Source organism: Triticum aestivum, chromosome 4A (assembly GCF_018294505.1).
Source record: "Triticum aestivum cultivar Chinese Spring chromosome 4A, IWGSC CS RefSeq v2.1, whole genome shotgun sequence".
NCBI lineage: Eukaryota > Viridiplantae > Streptophyta > Magnoliopsida > Poales > Poaceae > Triticum > Triticum aestivum.
This window is the reverse complement of record NC_057803.1, coordinates 753,033,331-753,050,696: the sequence shown is the minus strand read 5'-3', so window position 1 is coordinate 753,050,696 and position 17,366 is coordinate 753,033,331. Positions and strand designations below refer to the sequence as shown.

The 17,366-nt window shown below is 41.1% G+C and overlaps 1 long non-coding RNA gene and 1 pseudogene across 5 annotated transcripts; one reads left to right on the top strand and one right to left on the bottom strand.

Annotated features, from left to right (window-relative positions):
- Positions 1 to 3,879: 3,879 nt before the first annotated feature.
- On the bottom strand, positions 3,880 to 8,717 carry LOC123084634 (LEAF RUST 10 DISEASE-RESISTANCE LOCUS RECEPTOR-LIKE PROTEIN KINASE-like 2.4; annotated as a pseudogene).
- A 5,158-nt stretch (positions 8,718 to 13,875) lies between these two features.
- Positions 13,876 to 16,889, top strand: LOC123088659 (uncharacterized). 5 transcript variants are annotated; one of them, XR_006442003.1, is made up of 3 exons: positions 13,883 to 14,293; positions 14,374 to 15,792; positions 15,867 to 16,889. It is a non-coding gene; the product is annotated as an uncharacterized lncRNA (long non-coding RNA). The 5 variants fall into 5 exon arrangements; XR_006442000.1 differs by having other exon boundaries at positions 13,884 to 14,293; positions 14,374 to 15,220; positions 15,359 to 16,687; XR_006442001.1 differs by having other exon boundaries at positions 13,884 to 14,293; positions 14,374 to 15,220; positions 15,304 to 16,687.
- The last annotated feature ends 477 nt before the right edge of the window (positions 16,890 to 17,366 follow it).

Sequence of the window (17,366 nt, the reverse complement as noted above, 5' to 3'; positions counted from 1 at the left end):
GTTGTCCACTGATACATCAACTTGCCTCAACCCTTGGACAGCCTCCAGCTCAGCAAAGTAGAGTGCAAGAGAGTACTTGGTGTCAACGCCAACACCCATGGATGCATCTGCACTCCAGGATATGTCCATCCTTGAACCATTCACTGGAGTGGATGCACTACGCATCACTGCCGATGGTGCATCGTAGTTGTTGTTTGGAGAATTCTGGACAGGCTCATCCGATTTGTTGGTTACATCTGTCCAGCTGGGAACATCTTGGTATCTTTGCCACATACGGTCGTAGGGGTCATCTGGGAACCTTGGGTAATTATTAAAAGGAATAACATTGAGCATGGTCAATTTAACGTAATAAGAAGAAGAAAGGAAGAAACATTAATTACATAGTCTATCAACCTATCTAAGTAATAACTTTGCTCAATCTGCTCACCTAATGTGCCCATAGTTTGTTCCGAAGTGGTAGCGATTGGGTCCAAAACCAACTGTGTCATGAAAAAAGCTAAGCAAAACAAGGGCCTGTCCCACATTGGCCTGCGGATAAAGATTTTCTTTGAGTGACCTCAAATCAAGCCCTGAGATGAAAGGTGTTCCGGATCCTATATTCACCAAGCAAATCTGCAGGAAGTCGGCAGGGCACAAAGCAATTATCTCAAACACATACGCTGTACTAGAATTGACAATGGTCACTGTTGTCCAGTAGTTGGCCCCGAAGTAAAGATCAAAGGTAGGAAGCCTATTTAGCTTGTCATAGTCACCATAGCCAAATGCAGCCCTAACAAGGTACTTGCCACCCGGTTTTAGGGACCGCAGTGTATAGCAGTTACGTTCTCCGCTTGGAAAGAAGCGAAGATTATGGTACCGGTATGCAAGGTCGGGTTGCAAATTCTCCATGTCAACATTGTGGATCAGTCCTGTATCAGTGAAACCCTCATCCCATACATATGATATACCTATCTTGGAATCTGTGTAAGTCGGGTCTGTGGTATATCCACAGTCGATGCTTATGAAACCTGACAAATGGATATGAAAATGGAATGGGTGTTAGGATCTAATAAATGCATATTTTCTGACCCTGTCAACAACGATCATTGCCGTGCTACAATTGCAAGCAACCAGACAAGCCTGAAAAAGTGATACAACATGGTTTTTTCATGGAAAACATAGTTTTGATCTTTAAGAAAACTACAAACACAGCAGCAACAAACCCTTTCCGAATCTTGCCCTTTGTCGTCTCGCTGCACCCAATCACCTCCTCCTGTCTCACATCACTAATCCCGTTCATGGCAACTGCCAAAACCCATCTAAAGATGGCATATAAGGTCCCCGAGTAAACAAGTTCAATCTTGTTCCCCGTGCTTGTGGGGTATCATTTTTTTCAGTAATAATGGGTGAATTTATTGATTTAAAATAAAGCATCAAGGGGACGCAAATACAACGAGTCACCCTAGGCTTCTGCATATTTAGGATGCATAGAGCTATAAAACACGTCGGCAAAAAGCAAAGTCATATAACACCAAACCTATTCCTCGGCGGAGGAAAAGGAAAAGGAAACCTTTGGCAGCATGAATTTCCTTGCTAATATTCTTCCTGTCACGGGAAGATTTACCACGTAGACAAAATAATTGGTGCAAGCTAGTCAAGAGAGAAGGGATGTTATTAGTCAGTTACCGTGACTGTCAAGCTGACCATGGATGCAAATGGAGCTTAAAGACGTCGTAAACAGCAACACAACCATGGTCCAGCGACGCACTGCATGATCCACCCATTGTGAAGGCATATGGCACCCCAATTACAAATTCGCCAAGACCCAACCTCACCGTTTATTTATATATAGTAAGAGAGACAATGGTATAATGAAACAGGACGGAGTCTACCATATATAGAAGGGGTGACCCAAAGAAGCACACATCGTAATCCTCTCCTCAAACAGTATGGCGCCAAACAACAACTAGAGTTGTTTGGGCAATCCAATACAACAGTGGCAAAGAAACATTTTCTTTATCCCCTTCTTTATGCATCTGTGGACCAACAGCTAGTACGTAGCTTGTGATGCCACAGCTAAGCCAGTATGCATATGTGAAACATTTTCCTTATTATGCATAGGCCAACCGAGAGCAGAGCCACCAGACACAACACCAACACCGCACCATGCCGACAAGGATGCCACCCGAGGTCGCGAGCCACAATGGTTCCATGTCGCAGCTCTAGATTCTCACGGATGCGAATGCCAGGGATGCCAAGGATGACGTACCAAGCACACCACCACTAGATTCTCACGGAGCACCGTCGGGTTTCAGCCCCAAAGCACACAGAGGCTCTAATGAGATGGGCACAGCCGCAACCCAACCTGTCGTCGAGCCTTGCATCCCAGGCGCCGCGCGCCGTGGCTCCACGCGCTGCCATGGAGCACCTGGGACCGGCCGTCGTCCCAGCAAGCCCCCAACCTCCTTAGCCGAGGCATATCGTCGCCGCAGGTATTTGAAAAAATGTTGATCGGGCATTTGAAAACAAAATATTGGACAAGTATTTGAAAAAATGTTGATCGGGCATTTGAAAACAAAATATTGGACAAGTATTTGAAAAAATGTTGATCGGGCATTTGAAAAAAAAATGTGGAACAAGTATTTGAAAAAATGTTAATGAAGCATTTGAGAAATGTAAAATTTGTATATAAAAAGTGTTGACCATGCATTAAAAAAATATTGATTGTTTTAATCATCTATATAATTTTTTTAATCAATCCTTTAGACAATGTTGAACAAGTGTTTGAAAAAATGTTAATCAAGCCTTTCAAAAAATTTAAATGTGTATAGGAAAAATGTTGACCATATATTGGAAAAATATTAGTCTTTATATTTCAAAAATTGTTAATCAAGCATTTTAAAAAATATATAGAAATGTTGACCATGTATTAAAAAAATGTTTATCAAGCATTTGAAAAATATTAAAAATGTATAATAGAAATAATGCTTTTTTGCAGAAGTAATATAAAAAATGTTGGTCACATATAAAAAATGTATAATGAAAACCAAAAGGTAATAAAGATAAAACCAAAAAAAGGAAAGCGAAAAATAAACAAAATAAAGAAAAGAAAAAAGAAAATGCAAAAAAACTGAAGAAACAAACTGAAAAAACCGGGGAATAAAATGAAAAGAAACAAAGGAAAACAAAAATAAAAAAAGGAGAAAACCGGTGGTGGCTAGCTGCTTCAAGTACGTCGAGCCCCCTTTAGTTAACACGTGGCATGTAGGGCTGCATGAAAAGCTCGAGGCTCATGAGTCGCTCGAGATCGACTCGTATTTTTGCTCGACTCGAGATCGACACGAAAAGAAATGAGCTGAGTATGAACGCTTTATGCAGCTCGATCGAGAAATGAGCTGATCTTGAGTCAACAATGGCTCACTCGATTTTAGCTCGATAGCCTGAGATAATATGATATATTACATAACTTTTGATATATATTGAAGATAAATGGGACAATCTATTACCATATAGATAGTCAAAAATAATTTATTACCATATACATCGTCTATGATTTTCCATAGTTTTACCTACTACCAATCGTGGAAAAGTAATTAACCATAGAGAAAATTTAGCCCCACTATGGTATGTGATCACCATGTGTTAAATATATGGAGTATGTACAGGTCACCTTCTCAAAGAGTTGGAAACCATTGTAGTATTTTTTTTGCAGCCGTTGTAGGGTTTTTGACGTCACAGGGCTTGTCCTTTTGGATCTTCTACTGGTGGAGCTGGCACTTTTTGTACATCCATATTGTGAGCTGAAATTTCACTGGAATAAGAGATAAGTGAGTAGATCCAGTTAGTGCTTAATAATAATTTCACATAAAGACAACAAAACAAAAATACGAGAGAAATATCTCACACTAGTTCACCGAAGTTTTGCTTTGGTGGCATGTCCAGCTCATCTAAACCTCTCTCAAACATTTCAAGAACTCTTGTTATAGTAGGGCGATATATTTGTAATGCTTGTATGCACCACAATCCCACTAAGGTCATTTTTCTTGCTATCTCCGCAGTTTCACTTGTTACATCACATGCTTGCATACCTTCATCCTGAGTAAAATGGTCATAAATCCAATTTGTGAAATACTTTTCGTTGGACTTTGCAACAAATCATTTTACGTTTCTCCTTCCTCCGACCATCTCCAACAGCATCATTCCATAACTATAAACATCTGACTTGGTTGAAACCACTCCGAAGGTTGGAGAGTGAACTTCTGGAGCGATGAATCTAATTGTTCCTCTAGCACCAGTCATTGAAACCTTGCTTTCTTTTGTATGACACAATTTAGCTAGACCAAAATCAGCAATTTGGGGGCTAAAATCCTTGTCTAGAAGGATATTTTGAGGCTTTATGTCGAAATGCACAATGCGCGTATTACAACTATGGTGCAAGTATTTGGGACCACGGGCAATCCCGATTGCTATTGCATAGAGCTTATCCCATCCTAAAATTTCCATGGGGTCCTCTGAGTAAATGAACTTATCTAAGGAATTGTTGGACATGTACTCATATATAAGAGCTCGTTTTGATCCCTCCAAACAAAACCCAAACAAGCTAACAACATTGACATGAGAAGTCCTGCCAATGCTCATAACCTCATTCACAAACTCGCCCCCGTTTCCTTTGCACTCATGCAAGACTTTCACTGCTACTAGACGGCCATCAAGTAGCGTTCCTTTGAATACCACACCATAACCACCTTTCCCAAGCTCATTGCTGCAAGAGGATGTTATCTTCATTACCTCTGAGTACATGTATCGTTTTGGAGCTAGGGATCTATACGATGCAATCATGGCCTCATAATTATTTTCATTGTTTCCGCTAGTCTTCTTGCAAAGGAGAAACCATAGTATTCTTCCTTTTCTATGCCATACCAGCACATAAATACACGAGAATAGAAGGTTGCAACAATTGATGTCAAAACTGAGAAGAAAGGATATGTTAATTCCTTTTGTAAACTAGAGGCCATAGTACAGTAATTATGATTTCCAAGACCATCAGTAGTTTAATTTTTTCTTTATGCAACATTGTGTGGTGGAAAAAGGTATTAACAAGCTAAATTTCATAAATTCTTGCATTAGGCATCTCCAACTCTGACTCATAAATCGTACACCCTATCCGTCCGCTGAACGTTGGGGACTAGTCCACGAAGAATGATGTGGGAGGGAGCCATCCAACCCTTAATCAAAAGAACCCCGTTTGAATTGTCCGGCTGTGAGGAGAGATGTGAGGAGGGACCAATCATGTGGTTCCTTTTAGTGGTTATGTGTGTGTGGTTTTCGGTTGGGAGGAGAGAGGGGAGAGAGAGAAAAGAGAGGAGGTCCCCACGTGGTTGCCTTTTTGTTGGTACAATGGATGTCCGGACAACCGCATAGCAGCCCCCCCCCCCCAACCACACACACAAGTTCCTTTTGGTTATAGACGTTTGGATCGCTCCATGGACCAAGGGGTCCCCATTGGATGGCAAAAGTTGCCCGGACATTATAATCTCGACATATACCGGAACTTTGAGGGTTTTCTTTAGAGAAGCCCTTATTCACAGATTGAGAGCTGCTTGTCTTAAATTTAATTTTAGATTCACTTTTTCATGATTATAGGCATGATAAATTTTGAATTTACCATTTCACCATGAAAAACACTATTCATGGACTACTGGTATTTAAATCCTCTGTGTGTGAAAATATGGTGAAAGTTTTAGCATACCTATTATCATAATCTTTGTGACGGCCCTCCCGGTACCTGGAATATGACATGACATTTATGAGTAAAACCTCTGTTGTCCAATAATAGTACCCCCTCCGTTCTTAAATATAAGACGTTTTGGCAGTTGAAATTGAACTGCCTAAATGTCTTGTATTTAGGAACAGAGGGAGTACATTGGTTGTTTTTTTTCAAAAGAAAGAGATAGGCGTAGTATACGAATCTTCAATATTTTGCGAATGAAATATGTATGGAAGAAATAAATAAATTTCAGTGGGGTCCCGAATTTCCAGTGGGGTCCCGAAAGTCGTGATGGGCTAGGAGGACGTAGCCTGAATTCAGATATCGAGCCTGAATTCATTCGCAAAAAGGGCTTGAATTATAATCCTCCGTGCTTATTGAGTCTAAAGTTCAATACTATGATAGGTTCTTTGTGCAAATATATATTACATGTGTATAAAGGTAAGCTTTGCATTATCCAAATGGTTCAAGTATGCCAAACAAATTGCTCAATGCAACCCACTTAGAAATATTTTAGTTGACCATTTAATTTGACCACACAACCACAAGTATGCCATAGAGTTAATGTATGTTTCAGAAAATAGTTAAACACAAGCATGCTTACTAAGAAATGCATTATCATATCATGCACTGACATATATCAACATCTCTGAAAAACTTGCAGAAGCAAAAATAGAATGCAATAGAATAAAACTTATTGTTGAAGTACAAGGAGACAAGTTCATATCTAAAGTCATCACCTACATGTAGCCGTATTGGCATCACAATGTTGGTGAGGGTAATCTTCTAAAACAATGTGGGTAACAACCTAAAAGGTATTTGTATTGTTTAAGGATTGGGTGATGTCAAGAATATATCATGATGTGAAATTAGCACAAACTTTTGGAATTTGCTAAATCAAGTCAAAGAAAAGTAACTTATGTAGTAAGCGTTACGCTGACCTCCATGGCTAGCATCTACCTCCAGATCAACTCCCGTGAAAGGTTGCCTCGGAGTACTTCAGCTCCCCCACTGCAATCACATCATATTTCTCATGAAAACCAAGTTATAAACTCATACTTCAAATACATAAAAATTGGCCTGGCATGCACAAACTACATTTAAATTAAGCCCAATGCCACTAATAATTGTAACCTCTATATCAGTATACAGGCCGAGTGGTAAGACATATAGCAATATCATAAGTTGGCATGGAAAAAGCATATGATGACACACAAACACCCCCCCCCCCACCCACCCACCCACACACACACACACACACACAATTATCATGACGAATGAAAGTATACAGACTACATGTATTTTTTGCAAAATATACAACTACGTATACAACTACTAAGAATATTCAAAACTGTAAATCTTGTAACTTCCACTTGTCAACATTATTTGTCCATATTGATTCCTTCAATGCAAAGCATAGGCATAGTTGGCATGGTCATACATTCTACATGGGATATTGAATTTTAGATTCTTTCCGTATGCGTAAACAGTACCGAAAATAACGTCCTTTCCTAAAAGAAAAATAAATGAAATAGTAACATTTGATAGGCACAAATCAGCAAAGTTGACATATTCTGTACAATTACAAGAATAGAAGAACCTTGGAATATATTGCTACAGTACAGAAAATAGCTTCCTTTCATAAAAGAAAAATGGATAAACTCTTAACACTTGATAGGCACAATTCTCAAAGTCAAGATATACTATACATGAATAAAAAAAGGTCTTCACATGTTATTTTCTTCAGACAATCGAACATATCTTGTACGTACATTAATAAAATAATATATTCACATTTATTTTCTTTAGCCATGTGATCAACTGAAATAACAAAGTTTTTCCGTGAGCATTATTCGTGTGAATCCAAAATTAAGCATAATTAACAATCTCACAGCCGTCCATGAGAAATTTGTGGCACATAAAAAAATTGTGGGAGGGGGCAGGGGGTGCTCACCGTGGTCCTCCCAGCCGCAGGACACCACCACTTTGTGGATCTTTCTCCCACCTGCCTCACGAATCCACACGAACCAGCGGCAAGGTGTGCGTGTGTGCTCATAATCCACACCAACCATCTCGAGTTTCTGCAATATTTTTCAAAATTATGAAACATAAAACTAAAGTTGCATAAGCTGGCGAATATATTAGACATAAAAAATCTTGTAACAAATTGAATATAGTTTTGAGCCTCTTGTTTGGTTTCATCTATACGCCGCATTCAACATGGATCAGTATATGAAATACCCATTAGCTTGGACTAATGAGTATCTAGAGCATGTGTGTAATCTGAAATGAATCGAGGGCCATCTGAAAATTTAACAGGTAAGCTTGATCAAAAAATACTTACATGAATCAAGAGACATCTTCAAGAAGGCCAAATAAGCATATACATGCCAGCAGGATTCAGAAAACCACAGAGGAGACGGCGGCCAGGGAGAAAACAGGCACATGAGTACAGTACAGACTAATGCAAACGGGCAGAAAATCTATGCCTTCTGGTTGACTGGACTGTGTACCTCTGCTGCTTAGAAATTGGATATGTGTAGAGATGGCAATACAACCAGGAACCCAATTACTTGAACTGAAGATCAAATATCCACATTAGAATCCCCATATGCGAAACTGAATTTGCATAGTATATACAAATAGTTACATGACTAGCGTGTAAATTAGTACTGTGAAGTAGGAGTTCAACCACAGTACCTTGTACCAAAAAAACATACATATGAAATGAAAGGGAAAGGGAAACATGGATGCTTACCATACTGGTCACCGGCCAACGAACACAAGGCGAAGACAATGACTGCAAAAATTGATAGAACCAGAGGGATAATTCTACTGCCTGGTTGTTGTTAAATTCAGAATGGGCGTTAGCGGCATCGTCATGAAGTGAAATGGAATCAGATGTGTAGGGCAGAGTTTCGCAATATACCTTAGCCTTGACCTTCTCCCTGCGGCCAGCTGTCAAATGCATCGATAGCCGAGACATTGAACTGGAATCAGGACGGGAGAGGTCTTGACCGCGCCGTTGTCGTCGCCTGCCCGTTACCTTCAAGGACGTCTTCATCAAGGGTTGTCCGCCGCTGCCGCCGCCTCAATAGGGTTGCGAGTGTAGTGCTGCCACTTCGCATGTTCCTTACGCATCGGCGGCATCTCGCTCAAGCTGGCAGCACATCAATGATTCACCCTCGGTCATAAGAGGGAAGGGATCGGGAGGGATGGGGTTTGGGGATGAGTGGAAACGACGGCTGCAAGAGTAGCAGCGGCCCATAGGGAGTAGGAGATAAGCAGAGGCGGCGGCGGCGTACCTGGGGAAGAGGAGACCTGCATCGTCGTGCCTCCTTCTCTCGTACTCTTTTTTTAGGCGTCCTTCTCTCGTACTCCTTTTCTCCACATCGTGTCAATTCGCTTAGTGCAGGTCTGTAAGGAGGTTGTTAGAGGCCCATTAGGCCCAATTTATATGGAGCGCCCAAAAAAGCGATGGGAGCAGCGGCCCAGGATGGTTAGCGATCGTTATTAGCGAACATAGCCGGATTCGGAGCGATTCACAGCTCATCTAACAGCCAAAAATGCTTCAAACTGACAATCAGACGGCCGGGAGCGATGATGCCGGAGAGGGCTGGAAAAGTGCTCAGTTTTAATATATCAAAATAGAAAATACCGGAAGCAACCGCCCCCCCCCTTGGGACAGCCCATGTGGATTGCCTGGGCACCCTTTTGTATTTCATTTCTGTTTTTTCGCATCAATAAAATTTGACATTTTCAAAAAGTTAATAAATAAAAAAAATTAATGAATATGAAAAAAATGTTCAAAGATTTCACGAAAATGTCTGCTGATTCAAAACATGTTCACGCAATTCTCAAAATGAAGATTTTTTGCGTTTGATGAACAAATTTTGAATTCGACGAATTTTGAAGTTGATGAACTAATTTTTAATTGGATGAAGATATTTCAAAACTTGATGAACATTTTTTATTCAATAAATAAATATTTTATGGACAAAATTTTATTGTGATGGACATTGTTGAAAATTGATAAACATCTTTTTATATTCGGTGAACAAGTTTTGAATTTGTTAACTAATATGTGGATTCAATGAACAAAAAATGAATTCGTTTGACATTCGGTGACAATTATTGAATTTGATGAGCAAAAATGATCACTTTTTGATACAAATGTTTTTGAATTTGAAAAGGCAAATCGGAAAATTAAGGAAAATGTAAAAAAGAAAAAAAGAAAAAAAGAAAAAAGGATAAGAAAATAGTAAATAATTAAAAAAGGAAGGAAAAACTAAAAAAAACCCGGTTTGGGAAGATTCTAGAAACCTTCCCAATACCAGGAAATGGATTGTGCTTGGACCGCTCAGATGAAGGCAGTGTGTGTGTGGTTCTCAAACCCGGTCTAGGAAGATTCCCCGATGATCGCTCCATGACGCCCGGTCTAGGAAGATTCTCTAATAATCGCTCCATGGCGCCGTGATTATTATAAGCAAGACCCTTGGTTAGCGTTTTAGGGCAAAGACATGAGAATGCGAATGGATAAGAGATCATCGGCTAACGAAAGAGCTTCCCAGCAAGCCATCGCCTCAACTATAGGGACATCTAATGTACCAACATCAGTAACAGCAAACAACCACAACAGCTCCTATGATTCCTTGTTTGAACATCGTTTCGTCAATGTTCAGTTTGATGATGCTAGCTGGAAGTTGATCCAGGGTTGGCGTCGGGGACCTTGCTCCATATTCCTTGCAATGCTAGGCTTGGCCTTTGCAATGACCTCTAGTTCCAAGATGAAATGCTTAACAATCAGGTGTGACACCCGAGGAGATTGAAAGACTGACTCATAGATAGCTTTACCGCGAGCGTGCTAGATGTCCCATGGGATGACTATTACCCTTCATGAGGTCAGCATGCGATAATGAATTATGCATGCTAAGCAGCCAAAGCTTTGCATTTTCTTCCATTTGTAATGATCATATGCTCTAACACCTCTTCATGGCATACGTGGTGCATATGGATATTGGTACGGCAATAACATGGGATGGGGAACAAAAAGAGCTCCTAATCGACGTTCAGTGCACCAGTTAAACGAACGGGAGTTCACGCGCGTCTCTCGCATGGGCCATATCAAGACATGAGCCGCTCGCTCACTCGCTCGCATCCCATCCGCTTCCTTGGATTGTTTTGATGGTTGACCGGTTGACAGTTGATCATCCGAGCATTGACCATAGACTTTCCAGAAAAACATAGATTCGAAAAAGTTTGAGGATTTGTACAAAAAAATTATCGTGCATTTCAAAAAATAGGGCTGATTTTGAAAACAAACCAATGCATTTGGAGGAAGTTGGAAAATTTCAAAAGATCATGTATTTAAAAAAATACACATGTTTTTTTAAATTGTGGATTTGAATAATTTTTATGAATTTTCATAAGTTCCTGGATTTTTTAAATGTTCATGGATTTGAAAAAAAAATTGCGGATTTAAAAAAGATTTATGGATATGAAAAAAGTTGACATATTTGAATAACGGGCATGGATTTGATTTCTTTTACAAACTTTGCAGATAAAAAGAATTCACGGGTTTGAAAAATGGTTCGTGAATTAGAGAAAAGAAAAACAAAACCCCCCAAAAAAATCAGAAAATAACCAGCCTACAAAAGGTTCCATAAAAACCGGTAAAATGAAACTATATGGGGCAGCCCACTATGGACGATCGAGTGTTGCAGCGTGGGCGCTGGGTACAGTGTAGCCACATATATACCACTTGTGTTAATTTACTTATCATTTCCAAATCCAGGCGAATCACTCACACGATCAGACCACATGTGAAGCTGCCTGCAACATTTCCAGAGTGAGGTTTAGAAAAATCCATAATCTTTATCCAAACTTTGGCCCCGGCACCATGTGCGGATCTGGCAATTATATATTACAAGTTGTTGTATTCCCTGTGGACCTGCACACATATACCACTTGCATTAAGTTTACTTATTTCCAAAACCAGGCGAATCACTCGCACCACAGCACACCACACGTGCAACATTTCCGGCCGGAGTGAGGTTTAAAAAAAACTTTGCCCCCTGCATCATCTGCAGATCAGACGATTATATATTAGCTGTTGTCTTCCCCATGGATCTGCCTCACCAACCACCCCGATCGAGAGTGACTATGTATGCTTAACTGCATGCGTCGATTGACTGTGGGAAGGAAGGAACGCGAGAGACGGAGCTTAGAACACAAGGAACGTGACGCGAGGAAGAAGAAGAGAGAGAGAGAGAGACATGGGGGAGTTGGTCGAGGTCGGCAGCCTAGAGGCATGGACCACCCACATGGCGGAGGCCAACAGCAGCAAGAACCTGGTATGAATCTGTTGGTTTCTTTCTTCTCCATTTCTTGTGTTCCCTTCTCTACTTCCTTGCAGTATATCGCTTACGCGCATGCATGTAGGCTCTGCTCTTTCCATAAACCGGTCAAAACAGTCAAGAACCACTCCAAGGTTGCTTTTTGCCCAGTTTTGAAAGTTGAGGGTTGTAAATTAGACGGTTTCGTAGTTCAGGGTTGTGGTTTAGGCTACGGTGGTACACTAGTAGAAAACAGGGCTATGGTTCCGGGTCAAATTTCACATTAGTCCCGGTTCAATCACGAACCGGGACTAATGTGAGCATTTATCCCGGTTCGTGCGGCTAAGGCATTAGTCCCGGTTCACCTGTGCCCTTTAGTCCCGGTTTGTGCCTCAAACCGGGACTAAAGGGTGTGATGCCCATTAGTCCCGGTTCATGCCTCAAACCGGGACTAAAGATTAGACCTTTAGTCCCGGTTTGAGGCACGAACCGGGACTAATGGGGTTGAGACCTTTAGTCCCGGTTCGTGCCACGAACCGGTACTAAAGGTCCCATTTTCAAACTCTACCCCACTGGATCGCCTTATCAATTTAAAAAAAAAATAAAAGAAAATGATGGAAATGTCAAAAAAATAAAAGAAAATAAATTTCCCATGTGATATGTGGTCTAGTTGTTGGGAAAATTTGCAAATGTGAATTTTGACTTTATTTGCAAAATCTCTCTGGAATTTGTAAATATGGGCATAACTTTTGCATACTAACTCGGATGAAAAAGTTTTTTATATGAAAAATCATCTACTCGAAAAGTTACATCCAAATTTAACCCCGTTAAACATTTTCAAAATCCTCAAAAACCTAACAGAAAAAAAGTTACGGGGTTTTTAATATCTAGAGTGGAAAAAATCGAAAAAATTTCAAACTGTGGTCAAATAATGGTCAAACCATGGTCAAACTAATTATTCTAGAATATTAGTGTTACTAAATAATTTGTTCAGTTATTTTGAATTTTGGTAAAATCTGGTCAAACTGTGGTCAAACTGTGGTCAAACCATGGTCAAACTAATTATTCAAAATAACTATTGTTTTCTAAATAATTATTGTTTTTGAAAACAATAGTTTACAGAATAGGCAAGGTCATCGAAGACCGGAGAAATGGAGCGGGATGGTGCGCTCCATTTTGCACTGAAGTAGATCACCGCCTGTTACAAGAAGAAACATGTCAACATAGAAATGTGGCACTGTTTACAGAATACCGTCTTTGCAAATGAGTCTTATTTATTGCGCTAGTTAACAATATATCTATGTGACAAACAGTCAATTGCTGAGGAGTTCGGTGTTGAGGCCATGCCGACCTTCCTGTTTATGAAGGAAGGAAAGGTTGTGGACCAGCTTGTGGGAGCTTCCGAGTATTTGCTGGAAAAGAAGATGAAGCAACACACGACTGCATAGTGGGGTAGTATTTACCTAAATATTAAGAATACTAGACCCGTAAGGGTTTCATTTTTCTGATTTTTTTAAAAATGACACGTGTGATGAGGTATTTACTGGTTGTTATCTTTTGCGTGAATTTTGATCTGATCGGTTTCCATCACGTGTGTGTTTTCCCTAGGAAGTTGCCGCTTTGACCAGAGTCTTGAGATATTTCTTTAGTTCCTATATCTCTCTTCCACCTGTCCTGCTAGGCTGCTACCTTTCTTACGCGTGCCCCGTTACAGAAGGCTCCAGACATATCGAGGGCACGGTTCGATCCTTCTCGCTAAGCGCTCCACCGCCTATATGTATATATAAATATAAATAAAAAGGCTCATCTCATTCCCATAGAGGCCACCAAACAACTATCAACTGTGCCGTCGGATCCCTGCCGCCGGGGCGACCATCAACCACCACATCGTAGAATCGCAGCCCACCCCATCGCCGGAGATGAGGCGCCCCAATCCACCTTCCATCAGCTCCCCGTGCGCTCGCAGCGCCGAGTCCTACCCCCGGTGGCCCGGTCGTGGGAAGGACACGCTCGCCCCTCAAAGACATCTTCCTGGTGTCCCCGCAACGGCGAACGCATCTGTGTGGTGCAGGGGTTCTTCAGCTTCGGACGCGGGCCTCTCGACGAGGAGTACGTCTCCTGTTTCTCCTCTCACGGGGCAGTGCATAGACGCGGAGTTTTGTTTGGCGAGCGCAACTATCGATGAGAAACGGCGAGGCAACTCAGCGGCCAGGTAACCATATTCTTTCTCTTGTGGTCGAACTCTCGATTTGACTCGCCTCCAACTCTAAATCTCCCTTCTGGCTCTCCTAGGTCTTGCTGCAGGGTAGTGAAGGATTGACGAGCCAAATAGAGAAAGATCTGGTAACAAATGAGAATGAGATCAAGGCTGAGGTATTGTACATCCAAAGATCAGACTTGTTTTGTATTGCTTGAACTGACCGATGAGGTCCTCTTTCAACTGCTCCATTTTATGTTCGATCATGCAATGTTCACAAGCAGTGACCTTGGTTCTGCATAAAAGTATCAAGGTGGCATGCAATCGTCAGTATAAGAGGTTGAGGTTTCCTCTTTCTAATTACAACGATTACGCCTTGGTTTGTTTTGCATAATGGGGAGGGGTTGTATACCGGTTGACCCTGATGCCTGGAAGCAAAGAAAAGGCTAGAAGGTTGGTTCCCAATCATAATTGCATACCTCGGTTTCCGTGGGAACACTCATACTTCATGTTCCTGTACACTGTAATATGGCCCTGTTAGTCAGTGGAACAGAGATCAAAATGATGCATCTGTTTTTGGTAAATGATGATTGTTGATGTTTTTCTATATTAATAAAAAAAATGTGTGTTTGTTGATATTGCTATGCTGTGTCCATTCTGCTTTTTGGGCATATGCTTATTTGTAGGTATGTTGCTCCCTCCCTCTTTTAATATATTTGTAGTTGTTTTCTAATTGTTTGTGAAAACAGATTTATACTGTACATGCATATGATGTTTTGCCTTCTATTTCTAAATTTACAATTTATGATTCTAAAATATCCTATGCGATATTGTTTTTTACTCTTTTGTATTGGCACACCAAGACTGGTCGCGCGGCCACCTCTTTGAGGTCGAGTTCGCATGCACACTGCATACTGTCGGGCCTGGAAATCTACTCAATAGGTATAACTCTGAATTTTCCCCTTACTAGAGGAAGTGGAGCTTTTATAGTTCAGAAGATATCCTTTCAGTTCATTTTGCTGCAGTCTGGGGCCCTTTTTGTACCTGAACTGATTGACTAGCCCTATCTACAACCTTCAGACATGCAATTTCTCCATGAAGCTCTAAGTTTTCGTCTCTCGCCACGATCCTTGAGTACTGTGGAGCAGCTTCTTCATCCAGCCTCTTGTTTTCGTCTTCAGCAGGGTCAGTGAAGTTTGTACTATGTTTTTAGGCAGTGTATGGTTGTCGAACTTTCTCCTGTTTGCACTTAGTTTCATTTAGGCACTCAGTATTTAGCAAAAGTACCACCAATGATGCATATTAGCACACTAACAGACCGCATTTTGATCATATGTTCCTCTTGTTTTTTTCTTGATGCTATTTTATCCAGTAATAATTTTATCCAAATATAAGATGATAGGGACATAAACATATAGATGCGATACAAGTTCGTATGCTTCAGACTACAAGGCGAATTGCTACATAAACAGCAGAGAGAGAGCGTGGGGACGGCCTGCCCCACATCCCATGAGGTACCCACCGGCCTGCCCCAGCTCCCCCAAGTGAGGAGTTCCACTGGTTGATATGCATGTATAAATTTTAACAGGCTGGGGTCAACAGAAATTCCAAACTTAAGCTGCGGTCGGAGATCTATGATTCTTCTTCATCGAAAGAAGAAACACCTTTTCTGTCATCCATGTCTACATACATGCATGCCTGCAAAAGGAAACATAATCTCTGCATTGTGTTACATTCAGGAGCATGCATTTTATCCCAGTTTTGTACTTCTGAATTTTTTTGATTTTAAATCAAAGGATGTAATTGCAAATGTTGAACTCCCAAGTAGAAAATAGACATATTGAACTTAATTTTAACTGATGCTTCTCTTCATTATTTTGCCTTTCTTTTCCTTTCCTTCACAGGTAGCTGCCCTATTCAGGGAGCAGGTTTTTTATCCATGAAAGTTATGTCCTTTCCCTGTTAATTGTACATCATTTCTTTTTTAGGAACAACACACAGATCATCTACACGGGCAACAGACGCACAAGAGTAGCTGTCGCATTGTACCACCTCATCGCCGAGGCCAACCCTGCCGGCAGGTCCATGCCGCACTCCACAGAAAGAAAATCTGACTACAGTGTAATGATAGTATCTGGTCACCGTTTCATCAATGTCTAAAATTATGCAAGACAATCAGTCTATAAATAAATAGTTGGGAAGTTTCTCCTACCTAGCGAGGCGTCCATATATAGTTGCCACAGAGACAAACCCAACTAGGCGGTCAACATCTCAGGTCCTTTGCGGTTCTGTATATCCAACTGCAGTAGCCATTACCAACCTATTGTAGATCACTTTATGCACGTACCAACTAGGTGTACCTTTTTATTGTATGAACTACTGTACTTTGCAACTAATCAAGTCTTGGGACGACTCACCAAACATTACAAAAAATCAAATAACTTACCAATCCATAGAGCGCGGCGTGCGCGCACTACCCGCTAGTAAAACTGTCCTTCAACCCTAAACTAGATGGATATGCGCGGTTTGCTGCACCGTGAATTGCTACGGTGATTGTAGGAGGGATTGTTGTGATGATCTATTTGTTACATGCCAAAGTATTGGAGCTCCATCAGTCTACCAAAATTATTTCTTGAATAAAACGCATTCTAATGCAGACGGAGTTGTAATAATTAATTTCTTATACCAATTGTTCTTTAAGAAACAACACATTACACACAGACTTCTTTTCTAGAAAACGCTTTATGTAACTGGCACACCAACGATCCCAGCATCGTCCGATCTATATCCCTCTCCTCCCATCTGGCGTCCCTTCCTCACATCCGCCCCTTCTCCGCCGCATCTGAATGAGCGCCACACCTCCAGCCACGCCCACTGCTTCCAGCTGGACGGCCCGGCGCCGGTGGGAGACACGGCCAGAGCCCGAGGACGTCAAGATGCACAATGCATGTGGTTAGTTCTTGGCGATTCCACGGCGGATGTCTTTCTTCTTTGCACCTTCGTGTTCTATGTCGATGGCCAGGTTGGCCGGAGGTATCCATGTCATATGGGTTGGATTGTATCGATTTTAGCCTGATTTTTCGTTAAT